The sequence below is a fragment of the Agelaius phoeniceus genome, chromosome W, assembly GCF_051311805.1.
Source record: "Agelaius phoeniceus isolate bAgePho1 chromosome W, bAgePho1.hap1, whole genome shotgun sequence".
Lineage (NCBI taxonomy): Eukaryota > Metazoa > Chordata > Aves > Passeriformes > Icteridae > Agelaius > Agelaius phoeniceus.
In genome coordinates this window covers 24,430,901-24,445,893 of record NC_135301.1, presented here as the reverse complement: position 1 = coordinate 24,445,893, position 14,993 = coordinate 24,430,901, and the positions used below count along the sequence as shown (strand labels likewise).

At 44.9% G+C, this 14,993-nt stretch overlaps 1 protein-coding gene across 1 annotated transcript in view; it reads right to left on the bottom strand.

Annotated features, from left to right (window-relative positions):
- LOC129133608 (Golgi phosphoprotein 3-like) overlaps positions 1–14,993 on the bottom strand; it is a 144,872-nt gene that overhangs the window by 28,134 nt on the left and 101,745 nt on the right. The gene's annotated exons all lie outside the window — the stretch shown is intronic.

Here is a 14,993-nt window from a genome sequence, read left to right as displayed (position 1 = left end):
CCACGGCATTTCCCACACTGGTGGAACTGATAATAGACTGGGTGAGCCAAGGTGCAACCCACAAAAAAGACTTTCTGAGTTTGTCATCTCTTCAGATTAACAAGAGGTTTTATTGTTTAATATTGTTCATTTTTTCTGCTGGTGAATACTTTACCTATTAAATAAACAATTTTCCCCGAACTGGTTGGGGGAGGGGCCACTTAAATCTTCCTTCTATCTTTCAAAGTTTTCTCCCAAATTTGCCGTAAACCAGGACAGATACATTTTTTGGCACCCACCGTGAGGCTTGAGAAAGTGGAAAAAACCTATACTGATTGCATTTTGGTTGTACTTACTCTGTATTGGGATAAAGCAGTCAGTAGCCATATTGCTTGAATTCATGATGTCTCTCTGGGTGGAGGCTTTCATGTGGTTCTGGTCCCTAGGCTTTTTTACAGTTTTAAAAACTTTCTGGTCCCTAGGCTTATTTTCTTATCTGAAAATAGCTCCGGTATTGTCTCTAACACGTCATTTTTACAGTAGAGGGACATGGATTAGAATAGCTATTGTGCTGGGCTCCGTGATAATGATTTATAGGGAGTTTACAAAAATACTAAAGTCTGTTCAAGATATGTATGGTTTATGTTTTTTTCATCCTACCCTCCCTCCTAGTTCCAGTAGCATGTTTTGGGGGTTTATTAGTAATTGCACCCAGTTTGTTAGAGGAGGAGCAGGGAATGAGACTTTTCAGCCTTTCCTTTCCTTCTTCTCCTTTGAATCTGTTAAGTCACTTTTTGAGAATGTTCAGTTTCCCCTGAACGTTAAAGAGACCATCTTTCTGGTATTTCATCTAGTAAGCTTCTTTTATATGGTCTGCAGTTTGTCTAGAATGAGGGCTGAGATGTCCAGAGGAGCTGATGAGACCCCTGACCCAGAAGTAGACCCAAGTGTGGAAAATGCTGAGTGGTGTGGAGAATGGGAGGATATGGGCCAAACCCTGAAGGAATTTTCTGACCCTATAGCCTAGGACTTTCCATGTGAACAAATACAGAACCCAGGTGAGTTGGGGAAATACCTGAAAGAGAAGTGACCCTCACAGTCTATGGGTACGGGTCCTGGGAAGTGTGGCACAAAGATATCTGTGTGCAGACAATCTCTATATGCAGCAAAATCAGTGGAAGACTATAGAACAAGGGATCCAACGCTTGAGAGAAATGGCAGTGGCAGAGATTGTCTTCTCAGATGACCTAAAAACGGTAAATCCAGACTTGGTGCCATGTACAACTGTGATGTGGCAAAAATTTGTATGACTTGGGCCACAAGAATATGCTTCTACTTCAGCAATAATGAATCACAGAATCACAGAATCACCAGGTTGGAAGAGACCTTCAAGATCATCGAGTCTAACCCATTCCCCAACATCTCAATTAAACCATGGCACTGAGTGCCACATCCAGTCTTTTATTAAACACATCCAGGGATGGTGACTCCACCACGTCCCCGGGCAGACCATTCCAGAACTTTATCACCCTTTGCGTGAAAAACTTTTTCCTAATATCTAACCTATATTTCTCTTGACGCAGCTTGAGACTGTGACCTCTCGTTCTGTCAGTTGCTGCCTGGAGAAAGAGACCAACCCCCACCTGACTACAACGACCCTTCAGGAAGTTGTAGAGAGTGATACGGTTGCCTCTGAGTCTCCTTTTCTCCAAGCTAAACAACCCCAGCTCCCTCAGCCGTTCCTCATAGGACTTGTGTTCCAATTCCCTCACCAGGCTCGTTGCCCTCCTCTGGATGTGCTCAAGTGTCCCAACGTCCTTCCCAAACCGAAGGGCCCAGAACTGGACACAGTACTCAAGGTGCGGCCTCACCAGTGCCGAGCACAGGGGAAGGATGACCTCCCTGGTCCTGCTGGCCACACTATTCCAGATATAGGCCAGGATGCCGTTGGCCTTCTTGGCTGCCAGATCACACTGCTGGCTCATGTTCAGCCAGCTGTCAGCCAGTACTCCCAGGTCCCTTTCTGCCTGGGCACTGTCCAACCACACTGCCCCGAGCCTATAATGTTGTAGGGGGTTATTGTGGCCAAAAAACAGGACTCGGCACTTGGATTTATTAAACTTCATCCTGTTAGACTCTGCCCATCTATCGAACCATTCCAGATTTCTCTGCAGAGCCATCCTACCTTCCAACAGATCGACATACACTCCCAGCTTAGTGTCGTCTGTAAATTTACTAATGAAAGACTCAATCCCCTCATCCATGTCATCAATAAAGATATTGAACAGAACTGGCCCCAGCACAGACCCCTGAAGGACACCACTGGTGCCTGGCTGCCAGCTGGATGCAGCACCATTCACCACCACTCTCTGGGCCCGGCCATCCAGCCAGTTCTTAACCCAGCAAAGAGTGCTCCTGTCCAAGCCGTGGGCTGTTGGCTTTTCCAGGAGTATGCTGTGGGAGACAGTGTCAAAGGCCTTGCTGAAGTTCAGGTACACAACATTAATAGCCTTTCCTGCATCTACCAGGTGGATCACTTGATCATAAAAGGAGGTCAGGTTGGTCAAACAAGACCTACCCCTCCTAAACCCATGCTGGCTGGGTCTAATGCCCTGGTCATCCTGTAAGTTCTGTGTGATGGCACTCAATATAAACTGTTCCATAACCTTACCTGGTACAGAGATCAGGCTAACCGGCCTATAATTGCCAGGATCCTCCTTCCCACTCTTTTTGTGAACGGGCGTCACATTGGCCAGCTTCCAGTCATCTGGAACCTCAGCAGTGAGCCAAGACTCTTGGTAAATGATGGAGAGTGGCTTGGCAAGTTCATCTGCCAGCTCTCTCATCACCCTGGGATGGATCCCATCTGGAACCATGGATTTATGAATATCCAAGCAGCTCAGCAGTTCTCTCACTGCCTCTTCTTGGATAATGGGGGGACCATTCTGTTCCCTGGTGCCATCAACCAACCCAAGAGGACAGTTGTCCTGGCAACAAACCGTCTTCCCACTAAAGACTGAGGCAAAGAAGGCGTTAAGCAGTTCTGCCTTCTCCTCATCTGCAGTTGCTAAGTTCCCTCCCTCATCCAGTAAAGAACAAAGGTTGGTCTTACCCTTCCTTTTACCACTTATATATTTGTAAAAACATTTTTTATTATCCTTTACAGAAATCTCCATTTTAAGTTCCAACTGAGCTTTGGCCTCTCTAATTTTTTTCCTACATGCTCCAGCAGCCTCCTTAAATATTTCCTGAGAGACCTCACCCTCCTTCCAAAGATGATACATCCTCCTTTTATTCTTAAGTTCCTTCAAAACCTCCTGGCCCATCCAAGCTGGGCGTTTACCTCGGCGACTCATCTTTCAGCACACAGGGACAGTCTGTTCCTGTGCCCTCAAGATCTCTGTTTTGAAGCTCACCCACCTTTGCTGAACTCCTTTGTTTTTAAGGGTGCTTCCCAAGGAACTCTCTGAATAAGTCTCCTAAGTAGGCCAAAGTCTGCCCTCCGGAAGTCCAGTGTAAGAGTCTTACTGGTGTTCCTCCTCATTTCACCAAATATTGAGAACTCTATAATTTCATGATCACATGAAGCAGGATGACAGGGAGGAGACCATGCTTGATATGGCAAAGAAGCTCCAAGCATATACAGATGCTGTACATAGCCCAACACATGCCAAAATTGCAGTGGTAGAAACATGTTTGCAGAAATTAGAAGATAAGATAGAAGAGAATCATAAGAAACTTAGAGAGAAGATTAAAAAGGGCTTTCTCCAAATCTCAGCAGCACAGATCAGAAGTTCTAGTACCAAACACAGACGTCCCCCAGATAGGGAGAAAAGGTACACCCCATGAGCTAAGCTGTAGTTTTTCCTGCATGATTGCGGAGAAAACATGAAGAGATGGGATGGAAAATCTACTGCTGTTCTGGCACAACGGGTGCTTGAATTGAAAGACAGCAACACTCAGAGAGGAAGTTCTACCAAAAAGAAAGCAGCTCCAGCAGCCCATAGCTGAACTGCCAGGTATGATGATGATGGCAACATGTCCAATCCCCTTGAAGGAACCTCCAAGACATATGCCCAGGGAAAGAAGGATAACCAGACTTAGAGGGGACCTGCCTCTAGCCAGGTAGTGGCGAGGGAAAACTGCGTTTTTTGGACTGTGTGGATTCATTGGCCTGGCACATCAGATCCACAAAAATAAGAGGCCTTGGTTGACACTAGTGCGCAGTGCACACTAATCCTATCAAGACGTGGGGGCAGAATCTGTTTCTATTGCTGGTGTGACAGGGGGATCACAGAATTTTACTTTAGTGGAAGCTAATGTGAGCCTGACTGAAAAAGAGTGAAAAAAACACCCTATTGTGACTGGCCCAGAGGCCCCATGCATTTTGGACATAGACTTCCTCCAAAGTAGATATTTCAAAGACCCAAAAGGACTTAGGTGGGCTTTTGAGATAGCAGCTGTAGAGACAGAAGGCATCCAGCAATTGAACACCTTGCCGGGATTATCAGAGAACCCATCTGCAGTAGGACTCCTGTGTGGTGGTGTTCACAGGGGCCCCAGGAAGAAGGAAGAGACATGGACCTGACTCCATGTTTCAGAAGGCTTGATTTATTTTTTTATGATATATATTATATTAAAATTATATTAAAACTATACTAAAAGAATAGAAGAAAGGATTTCATCAGAAGGCTTGAACAGAATAGAAAGAGAATGGAATCATAACAAAAGCTCCTGACTCTCAGAGTCTGAGCCAGCTGGACTGTGATTGGCCATTAATTAGAACAACCACATGAGACCAATCAAAGATCCACCTGTTGCATTCCACAGCAGCAGATAATTATTGTTTACATTTTATTCCTGGGGCCTCTCAGCTTCTCAGGAGAAAAAATCCTAAGGAAAGGATTTTTCATAAAACATGTCTGTGACACTCCTGAAAGTGGAAGAGCAAAGAGTACCAATTGCCACCTCGACAGTGCACCGCCAACAGTACAGAGCAACACAAGATGCCATGATCCCCATCCACAAAATGATCTGTGAGCTGGAGAGCCAAGGAGTGGTCAGCAAAACCCACTCACCTTTCAATAGCCCCATTTAGCCTGTGCACAAATCTGAAGGAGAATGAAGACTGACTGTGGACTATCGTGCCTTAAATGAAGTGACTACACCATTGAGAGCTGCTCCAGTATGAGCTGGAGTCCAAGGCAGCCAAATGGTACGCCACTATTAACATTACCAATGCATTTTTCTCCATTCCTCTGGCAGCAGAATGCAGACCTGTTTGCCTTCACATAGAGGGGTGTGCAGTACACCTAAAACTGACTACCCTAAGAGTAGAAGCACAGTCCTACCATCTGCCATGGACTAATCCAGACTGCGCTAGAAAAGGATGAGGCTCCAGAATATCTGCAGTACATAGATAACATCATTGTGTGGGAGAACACGGCAGCAGAAGAGTTTAAGAAAAGAGAGAAAATCGTCCAGATTCTCCTGAAAGCCGATTTCACCATCAAGAAGAGCAAAGTTAAGGGACCTGCTCAAGAGATCCAGTTCCTGGGACTGAAGTAGAAAGATGGATGGTGTCAGAGTCCCACTGACGTCATCAACAAGATCACAACAATGGCTCCATCAACCAACAAGAAGGAAACACAAGCTTTCCTAGGTGCCATAGGCTTTTAGAAAATGTATATTCCTGAATACAGCCAGATTGTGAGTCCTCTCTACTGAGTCACTTTCAAGAAGAACACTTTCCAGTGGAGCCCTGAACAGCAACAAGCCTTTGCTCAGATTAAGCAAGAGATTGCTCATGCAGTAGCCCTTAGCCCAGTCAAAACAGAACCAGATATGAAGAATGTGCTCTACACTACAGCTAGGAGCCATGGTCTGTCCTGGAGCCTTTGACAGAAGGTGCCTAGTGAGACTTGAGGCCGACCATTAAGATTTTGGAGTCAAAGCTACAGAGGGTCTGAAGCCAACTACGCTCAAACAGAGAAGGAAATTTTAGCAGCCTATGAAGGAGTCCAAGCCTCCTCAGAGGTAATAAGCACTAAAGCACAACTCCTCCTGGCACCACGACTACCAGTGCTGGGGTGGCTGTTCAAAGGAAAGGTTCCCTCTACCCACCAGGTCACCAATGCTACATGGAGCAAGTGAATTGCTCTCATCATACAACGTGCCCATATTGGAAAACTGAATTGCCCTGGGATTTTGGAAGTAATTACAAATTGGCCTGAAAGTAAATACTTTGGTCTCATAGACAAAGAGGAACAAGAAGTAACACATGCTAAAGAAGCTCCACCATACAACTAACTGCCAGCAGAAGAAACACATGAAACTCTTTACTGATGGTTCCTGTCACATTGTAGAGAGGAAACAAAAGTGAAATGCATCTGTATAGAGCCCCACATGACAGGTTGCACAAGCTACTGAAGGAGAAGGTAGATCAAGTCAACTTGCAGAACTCAAAGCCGTTCAACTGGCCTGAGACATTGCTGAAAGAGAGAAGTGGCCAAAGCTTTACCTTTATACTGATTTGTAGATAGTAGCCAATGCTCTGTGGGGCTGGCTGGAAAAGTAGAAAAAAGTTAATTGACAGCATAAAAGAAAACTAATTTGGGCTGCTAAAGATTGGAAAGATATCATTACCAGGGTAGAAAAACTACCTGTGAAAGTCTGCCATACAGATGCCCATGTCCCCCAAGAGTATAGCCAATGAGGAGCACCGAAATAACAAGCAGGTAGATCAGACTCCAAAAATAGAGGTGTCAAAGATAGATTTAGATTGGCAACATAAGAAGGAGTTGTTCCTAGTTCGATGGGCCCATGATGCCTCAGGCCATCAGAGCAGAGATGCCACCTATAAGTGGGCATGAGACTGAGGGGTAGATTTAACCATAGACAGTATTTCTCAAGTTATCCATGACTGTCAAACGTGTGCTGCCATCAAGCAAAGCGGGTGAAACCCCTATGGTATATTAGGCAATGGTCCAAATATAAGTATAGAGAGGCCTGGCAGATTGACTACATCACACTGCCTCAGATATGTCAAAGTAAGCACTATGTGCTCACAATGGTGGAAGCCACCACAGGATAGTTGGAAACCTACCCTGTACCTTCCACTACAGTCTGTAACACCATCCTAAGCCTTAAAAAGCAAGTCCTTTGGAGGCATGGTACCCCTGAGAGGATTGAGTCAGACAATGAGACTCATTTCAAGAACAACCTTATCAACACCTAAGCTAAAGAACATGGCATTGAGTAAGTGTACCATATCTCCTAGCATGCACCAGCTGGAAGCAAAGTGGAGAGGTACAATAGACTGTTAAAAACCACCTTAAAAGCATTGGGTGGGAGATTTTCAAAAATTGAGAGCAGCATCTAGCAAAGGCCACCTGGTTAACACCCGAGGTACCACCAACCGAGAAGGCCCTGCCCAATCTGAGGCCCTGCATACAGCAGACAAAGTCCCAGTGGTACGTGAGAAATTTGTTAGGGAAGACATTTCAGATGAATTCTGCCTCGAGTACAGACAAACTCATTTGTGGGATTGTCTTTGCTCAGGGACCAGGTTGCACATAGTAGATAATGCAGAAAGATAGAACAACAAAATGTGTACCTCAGGGAGATCTGATTGTTAGGTGAGCACTATGTGTAAATATCACTGTTTTCTGAATGTTACTGCCATTGTCTATATATAGCTGTATACAGTATATATAAATATATGTATATATAATGTATGTATTTGTAGAGGTAGAATATATATTACTTTTGGTAGTAAGCTGATGATTTGGGGATAATGGGTGGGATGTCTTGGGGTGACTTTATGATGCTTATATCCACAACTGTCTGTTCTGTTTATGCTGGATATTAAGTTTAGCACCTTTAAGACTAGTTCCAAGAGTAATGCGGGGAGAGAAGAAGCACTGAGTTTATCAGAAACTGCACTTGCTCCCCCGCATCCTTCTCCCGAACTGTGTTGTCTGCAGCACAGACAGACTGCAGGAGAGAGCTTTCCTTTGCTTTTAGCTAGTTTTTAGCTAGCTGAGGCAAAAAGGCTCCCTGGACTGTAATTTTTCTTTTTTCTTAGAACTGTTTAAACCTACTCTAGACTGAAAACCCAGAAGAGCACCAGCAGCTCACACTTGTGGCCCACCAGGCCTGGCCTAGGGCACAGCATTTCCTGCACTGGTGAAACTGATAATAGACTGGGTGAGCCAAGGTGCAACCCACAAAAAAGACTTTCTGAGTTTGTCATCTCTTCAGATTAACAAGAGGTTTTATTGTTTAATATTGTTCATTTTTTCTGCTGGTGAATCCTTTACCTATTAAATAAACAGTTTTTCACACTTTTCTCCAAGGAAATCTTTTTCCTGAACTAGTAGGAGGAGAGGCAGCTTAAATCTGCTTTCTAGAAGTACCCCTTTAGAAGTTTTCTCACAAAGTTTCCCTAAACCAGGACAAATGTCCAAATGTCCAGCCTGGATGGGCAAGGAGATTTTGGAGGAACTCAGGAATAAAAAAAAAAAGTATTATCTTTGGAAGGAGGGTCAGGTTTCTCAGGTAGTATTTAAGAGGGCTGCTAGTGTCTGTAGAAAAAAATTAGGGAGGTCAAAGCTCAGTTGGAACTTAAAATAGCGACTTTTGTAAAGGATAACAAAAAATGGTTTTATAAATATATTAATGGTAAAAGGAAGGGTAAGACTAACCTTTGTTCTTTATTAGATGCAGAAGGGAACTTAGTTACTGCAGATAAAGAGAAGGCAGCGGTGCTTAGTGCCTTCTTTGCCTCAATTTTTAGTGAGAAGACTTGACCTCAGGATAACTGTCTTCTTGGGTTGCTCGATGATATCAGAAAGCAGAATGGTCCCCCCATTATCCAAGAGGAGGCAGTCAGAGAACTGCTGAGCTGCTTGGATATTCATATATCCATGGGACCAGATGGGATCCATCCCAGGGTGATGAGAGAGCTGGCAGATGAGCTTGTGAAGCCACTCTCCATTGTTGTGGTGTGATGTCATAGCTTGTCTCAGTTATCCCGGTTCTTTCCCCAGGTCTGCCAGCCACCTCTCCCTCCCCCTCCCTTGCCCCCTGCTAAGTGCTGTCTGTCAATCCTGGCATTCCAGAAGGGCGTCAAGTGATTGGCAGAGTTCAAAAGACGCCTTTAAGCCCTGGGGGACATTGGGCCATCCAGCTGTCATTTGTCCCCTGAGACTTCCCCCCCCTTACCTGGTTGGTGGGATCCCTACCCCTTCCCTCCCTCTCTCCCCAGGGTTAAAAGACACAGCAACCACGCAGTTCAGAAAAGTTCTGTTAGAGCTGTTCCTGCATTCAGAGGCTTGTGGGCCAGGAATAAAGCTCTGGATTGACACCCCCTAGCAGAAACTGACTCCTTTTCCTTCACCTCATCTAAAAAATTCTCCACCAGAGGTAAACCTGAGCTCCTGCATGCCTGGACTTGTCCCAAGCTCCCAGCCGAGGCATCCAGCAAACCAAAGGTGTCTCTGAGGTGAAAACACCACAGTTGCCGCGTTTGGTCAAGCAGCAAGGGCTGGACAAGCCCAGGCACGACCCATCCAGTTATATTGGTATTTAATTCCAATACTCCATCATTTACCAGCAGTCCTGGCTCACTGCTGAGGTTCCAGATGACTGAAAGCTGGCCAATGTGATGCCCGTTCACAAAAAGAGTGGGAAGGAGGATCCTGGCAATTATAGGCCGGTTAGCCTGATCTCTGTACCAGGTAAGGTTATGGAACAGTTTATATTGAGTGCCATCACACAGAACTTACAGGATGACCAGGGCATTAGACCCAGCCAGCATGGGTTTAGGAGGGGTAGGTCTTGTTTGACCAACCTGAGCTTCTTTTATGATCAAGTGATCCACCTGGTAGATGCAGGAAAGGCTGTTCATGTTGTGTACCTGAACTTCAGCAAGGCCTTTGGCACTGTCTCCCACAGCATACTCCTGGAAAAGCTGGCAGCCCACTGTAGTAAACTCCATAGATTTAGGAAAAGCACCATGGAGGATATGAACAATAGGAATGCTGAAACAGCAAAAGAAAATTCCTGTTTTCCTGTCCTCCACCCCTTAACCTATCTCTGTAACCCTATAAGGCAATGTCATGTTAACCCCTTACCCATTGGTCAAGCTTGGATCCTTTCCAACCCTATAAAAGAAGCATACTGTACCCCGTTAGAGGAGAAAGAAGAAGAGCAGAGACCCTTCACGGACCTCCCCAAATAAAGCCATCTTCGTGGAACAGCCTGCGCCTTCTCCTTCTCCTCTCTCTCCGTCTGCTGCAGCCTCCAGCCCAGGGCACCACTACCTAGCAAGCAGAGCTGAAATCCTGAGAGCTTGCAATCACTATAGAGCTGATAATCACCATGCTTGCTAGATGGTAGCCCTGCGGCCTTGGCATGAGCGAGCTAGCTTCGGGCACCCGGTTCCTGCCCAGGGACTGAGCTCCTGAGCCCTATTGCTCTGCTTTATAATAACGCCATTAAGAGGCTTTATTAGCCCACGGCTTGGACAGGAGCACTCTTTGCTGGGTTAAGAACTGGCTGGATGGCCGGGCCCAGAGAGTGGTGGTGAATGGTGCTGCATCCAGCTGGCAGCCAGGCACCAGTGGTGTCCTTCAGGGGTCTGTGCTGGGGCCAGTTCTGTTCAATATCTTTATTGATGACATGGATGAGGGGATTGAGTCTTTCATTAGTAAATTTACAGACGACACTAAGCTGGGAGTGTATGTCGATCTGTTGGAAGGTAGGATGGCTCTGCAGAGAAATCTGGAATGGTTCGATAGATGGGCAGAGTCTAACAGGATGAAGTTTAATAAATCCAAGTGCCGAGTCCTGTTTTTTGGCCACAATAACCCCCTACAACATTATAGGCTCGGGGCAGTGTGGTTGGACAGTGCCCAGGCAGAAAGGGACCTGGGAGTACTGGCTGACAGCTGGCTGAACATGAGCCAGCAGTGTGATCTGGCAGCCAAGAAGGCCAACGGCATCCTGGCCTATATCTGGAATAGTGTGGCCAGCAGGACCAGGGAGGTCATCCTTCCCCTGTGCTCGGCACTGGTGAGGCCGCACCTTGAGTACTGTGTCCAGTTCTGGGCCCTTCGGTTTGGGAAGGACGTTGGGACACTTGAGCACATCCAGAGGAGGGCAACGAGCCTGGTGAGGGAATTGGAACACAAGTCCTATGAGGAACGGCTGAGGGAGCTGGGGTTGTTTAGCTTGGAGAAAAGGAGACTCAGAGGCAACCGTATCACTCTCTACAACTTCCTGAAGGGTCGTTGTAGTCAGGTGGGGGTTGGTCTCTTTCTCCAGGCAGCAACTGACAGAACGAGAGGTCACAGTCTCAAGCTGCGTCAAGAGAAATATAGGTTAGATATTAGGAAAAAGTTTTTCACGCAAAGGGTGATAAAGTTCTGGAATGGTCTGCCCGGGGACGTGGTGGAGTCACCATCCCTGGATGTGTTTAATAAAAGACTGGATGTGGCACTCAGTGCCATGGTTTAATTGAGATGTTGGGGAATGGGTTAGACTCGATGATCTTGAAGGTCTCTTCCAACCTGGTCATTCTGTGAATTCTGTGGAGATATTACCACAAAATAAATCAGTCTGTCAGGGTTTAGCCCAAAGTATGACCAGAAAGATCACCAGTTAATTGGGTCCATTAAGGCTGAAATTAAAGAAAGTCAATGGGCTGTTACACCAGTGGGACAGGTTGTAGTCCCACCCCTGCTTCTTTGGTAGATAGCTCACAGGAACCTGAAGGTACCCATTGGTAAACAGAAAATCTTCTGAAGCATCTGAAAAAGGTAGTAATGGGAAGGGGAATGACTGAAATTGTGCAGTCTATAGTGACCAAATATGAAATCTGCCATCAAAATAATCCTGATACGAGTAAAAGTGTAGTGCTAGGGGTGACAAAGGCCGAAGACCTTCTCGATGAATATTGGCAGGAGAATTTTTCTGAGTTACTACATAATGAAGAATTCAGGTATGTACTGATGTTAGTTGACACCTTCAGTGGATGGCCTGAAGCTCACCCTGTCATACTAACACAGCAAAAGAAGTGGTAGAAGTCTTGCTCAATCATATAATTCCAAGGTTTGGGGTTCCTTTGGAGTTGTCATCAGATAGAGGGCCACACTTTGTTGCAACAGTAATGGGGGAGGTTAGTCAAATTCTGGGAATTGCTTGGCATCTGCCTACACCCTACAGACCCCAGGTGAGTGGTGAAGTTGAACATATGAATGGAACCCTCAAAACACAGATTAGCAAAATTTCTCAAGAGACATCTGGGACATGGGTTCAGGCTTTGCTTATAGTCTTACTGAGATTTCACATACAATCAAGGCAGAGGGGCAACTTAAGTCCTTATGAGATATTATATGGCAGGCCATATAGAATTCTGCATATCCCCAGAGAAATCCATATGAGAGGGAAAATGGACTAACAAAAGTATTTAATGGCTTTAAGCTCCACTTTGCAGAATCTCCAGAGATTTGATGTGTTATCCAGACCTGTAGGACTGGACACACCTGCTCATCTGTTCCAGGCTGGAGACTGGATCTATGTTAAATGGTGGGACAGTGACCCCCTGCAAGTTAAGTGGAGAGGATCGTTCCAAGTCCTGCTGACTACCCTTACTTCAGACAAAGTTGCTGGCAAGGGACCCTGGATTCACTACTCTGGAGTTAAAAAGGTTTCTGCTCCTGAAATAACTGGAAAAACAGAGACAGATACAGATGATGATATGGTTTAAACTGTTCTTTTGTGTCTGTTATCTACACCGTTGGTAACCATGACTCAGGTTTGGTCCCAAAATTTGCAAAGCAGAATGGCTCTCAATTTCCTACTAGCCTCACAAGGGGGCATGTGTACAGTCATTAATACTAGTGTTGTGCTTATGTAGATCAGAGAAGAAGGATTAACAAATATTTGGCTAAAATCTGGAGACAAATTTTACATCAGGTAACTCTCACAGATCTTTCATACACTTACTTCATGGTTACCAAATTTGGCTTGGATAAAACAACTATTCATACTGGCTATATTTGTAGTTGGTGTCTGCATAATAGCTGGCTGTATGATTCGATGCTGTGATTTCTGGTCATCTTTATGGTCTAACATCAAATCTAAGTGGTAGAGACTAAACAATGTGGAATTTTTGTCAAGTATCTAAAGGGGGGAATGATGCTAAAAGATTTTTAGCTCTTATGTATTCTTCATGTATTTGTAGCTTTGTAGACTGTTAATGCATGGTTGTAACTTCTAGTACTTTTCCAGCTCTCTTTCCCACTGCAAACAAACCCTTATTGATACATTCTTGAAATTCTGTTAAGTCTTATTTGTTATTTTAGCAAGGACATTTTTTTTGCACCATGTATCATAGACATAATAAAGGTAGAGTTAGAGGATCAGGAGGGAGGGATCCAATGGGGCAGAACCTGGGGGGGGAGATTACCTAACCAACTGCTCTTCTAATTGCACAATATTTGCTAGATATACTAATTGCCCATTCTTATAAAATTGTACAATTCTAATTCCAGGCATGGTTTTTTGCTGTATTGTGTACCTGAAGGCTTTCAAGTAAAGGTTTGCTTTTATATTATCATTTTAATGTTGTTTGGGAAGGTTTTGTTCTATTTCCAGGCAACACTGCAAGGCACCATTTTAGGCCCAGTTGTCTTCAACATCTTCATAAACAACTTAAATGTAGGACTTGAAGCTATATTGAGTAAGTTTGCTGATGACACTAAATTGGCAGGAGCTGTTGACTGCTTCAAAAGCAGAGAGGCCCTGCAGAGAGACCTTGATAAATTAGAAGGCTGGGCAATCATCAGCTGTATGAAGTTTAACAAGGTCAAGTGTCAGATTCTGCACCTGGAATGGGGAAACTCTGGATATATGGACAGACTGGGGAACAAGAGGCTGGAGAGCAGCTCTGAGGAAAGGTACCTGTGGGTCCTGGTTGATGGCAAGTTGAATATGAGAACAGTGTGCCCTGGAGCCACAAGGATCAACCATATCCTGGGGTGCATCAGCCAAAGCATTGCCAGCTGCTTGAGGGAGGTGATTTTCCTGCTCTACTCTGCACTGGTGTGGCCTCACCTCAAGGCCTGTGTGCAGTTTTGAGCACAAACATCACACTATAAGAAGGACTAGTGATAGGCCCTGAGGAAACAGCTGGAGCAGTGTCAGAGGAGGTTTAGATTGGATATTAGGAAAAGGCTCTTTACCCAGAGGGTAGTTGGGCACTGGAACAGGCTTCCCAAGGAAGTGGTCATAGCCCCAAGCCTGAGAGAGTTCAAGAAGTGTTTGCACAATATTCTCAGGCATGTGGTGTGACTCTTGGGGCAGTCCTGTGCATGGTTAGGAGTTGGACTCAATGATCCTTGTAGGTCACTTCCAACTCAGGCTATTCTATGATTCTATGATACTCCTGAATCAAGGGTTTAAAAAAACTGAAAGAGTTAAGAGTTTACCTAGATTTAGTTAAGGGGATAGAAACAATTTATAATGATTAAGAGTATAACAAGAAGAGTAAAAGTAATGGGGAATAGTTAATTATTAGCAGATGGAGTGGTTAAGGCTAGGGTAATATATCACTGGCTTGTTCTTACTGTGTTTGAAGAAGCAGGATGAGAATGCAGACTTAATTGTGAAAAAGAAGAGGACTGTGACTGCACCTGTGCCCCAAAACCAGCTAGGACCAGGTTGGGGGGCTTGGACTATCGCCCAGGGGTCAGAAAGCCTGCCAACACACAAAGGTGAAATGGTCACCTTGAGGAAGATGTTTATTACCTCAAAGGGACCACCAACCCATTTTAAGCCCACCAACTTAAATTAATCAACAGACTGTGCAGATGTGAAGGAACTTTGGACTCATTATAATGCATTTTAATATGAAGCAGGGGTAGGCAGGGTTAGGTAATATGTATAGGCATTCCAGGAAATTATATGAATATATAAGACTTTTTTTGATAAATAAGGGAGCCGGAGCC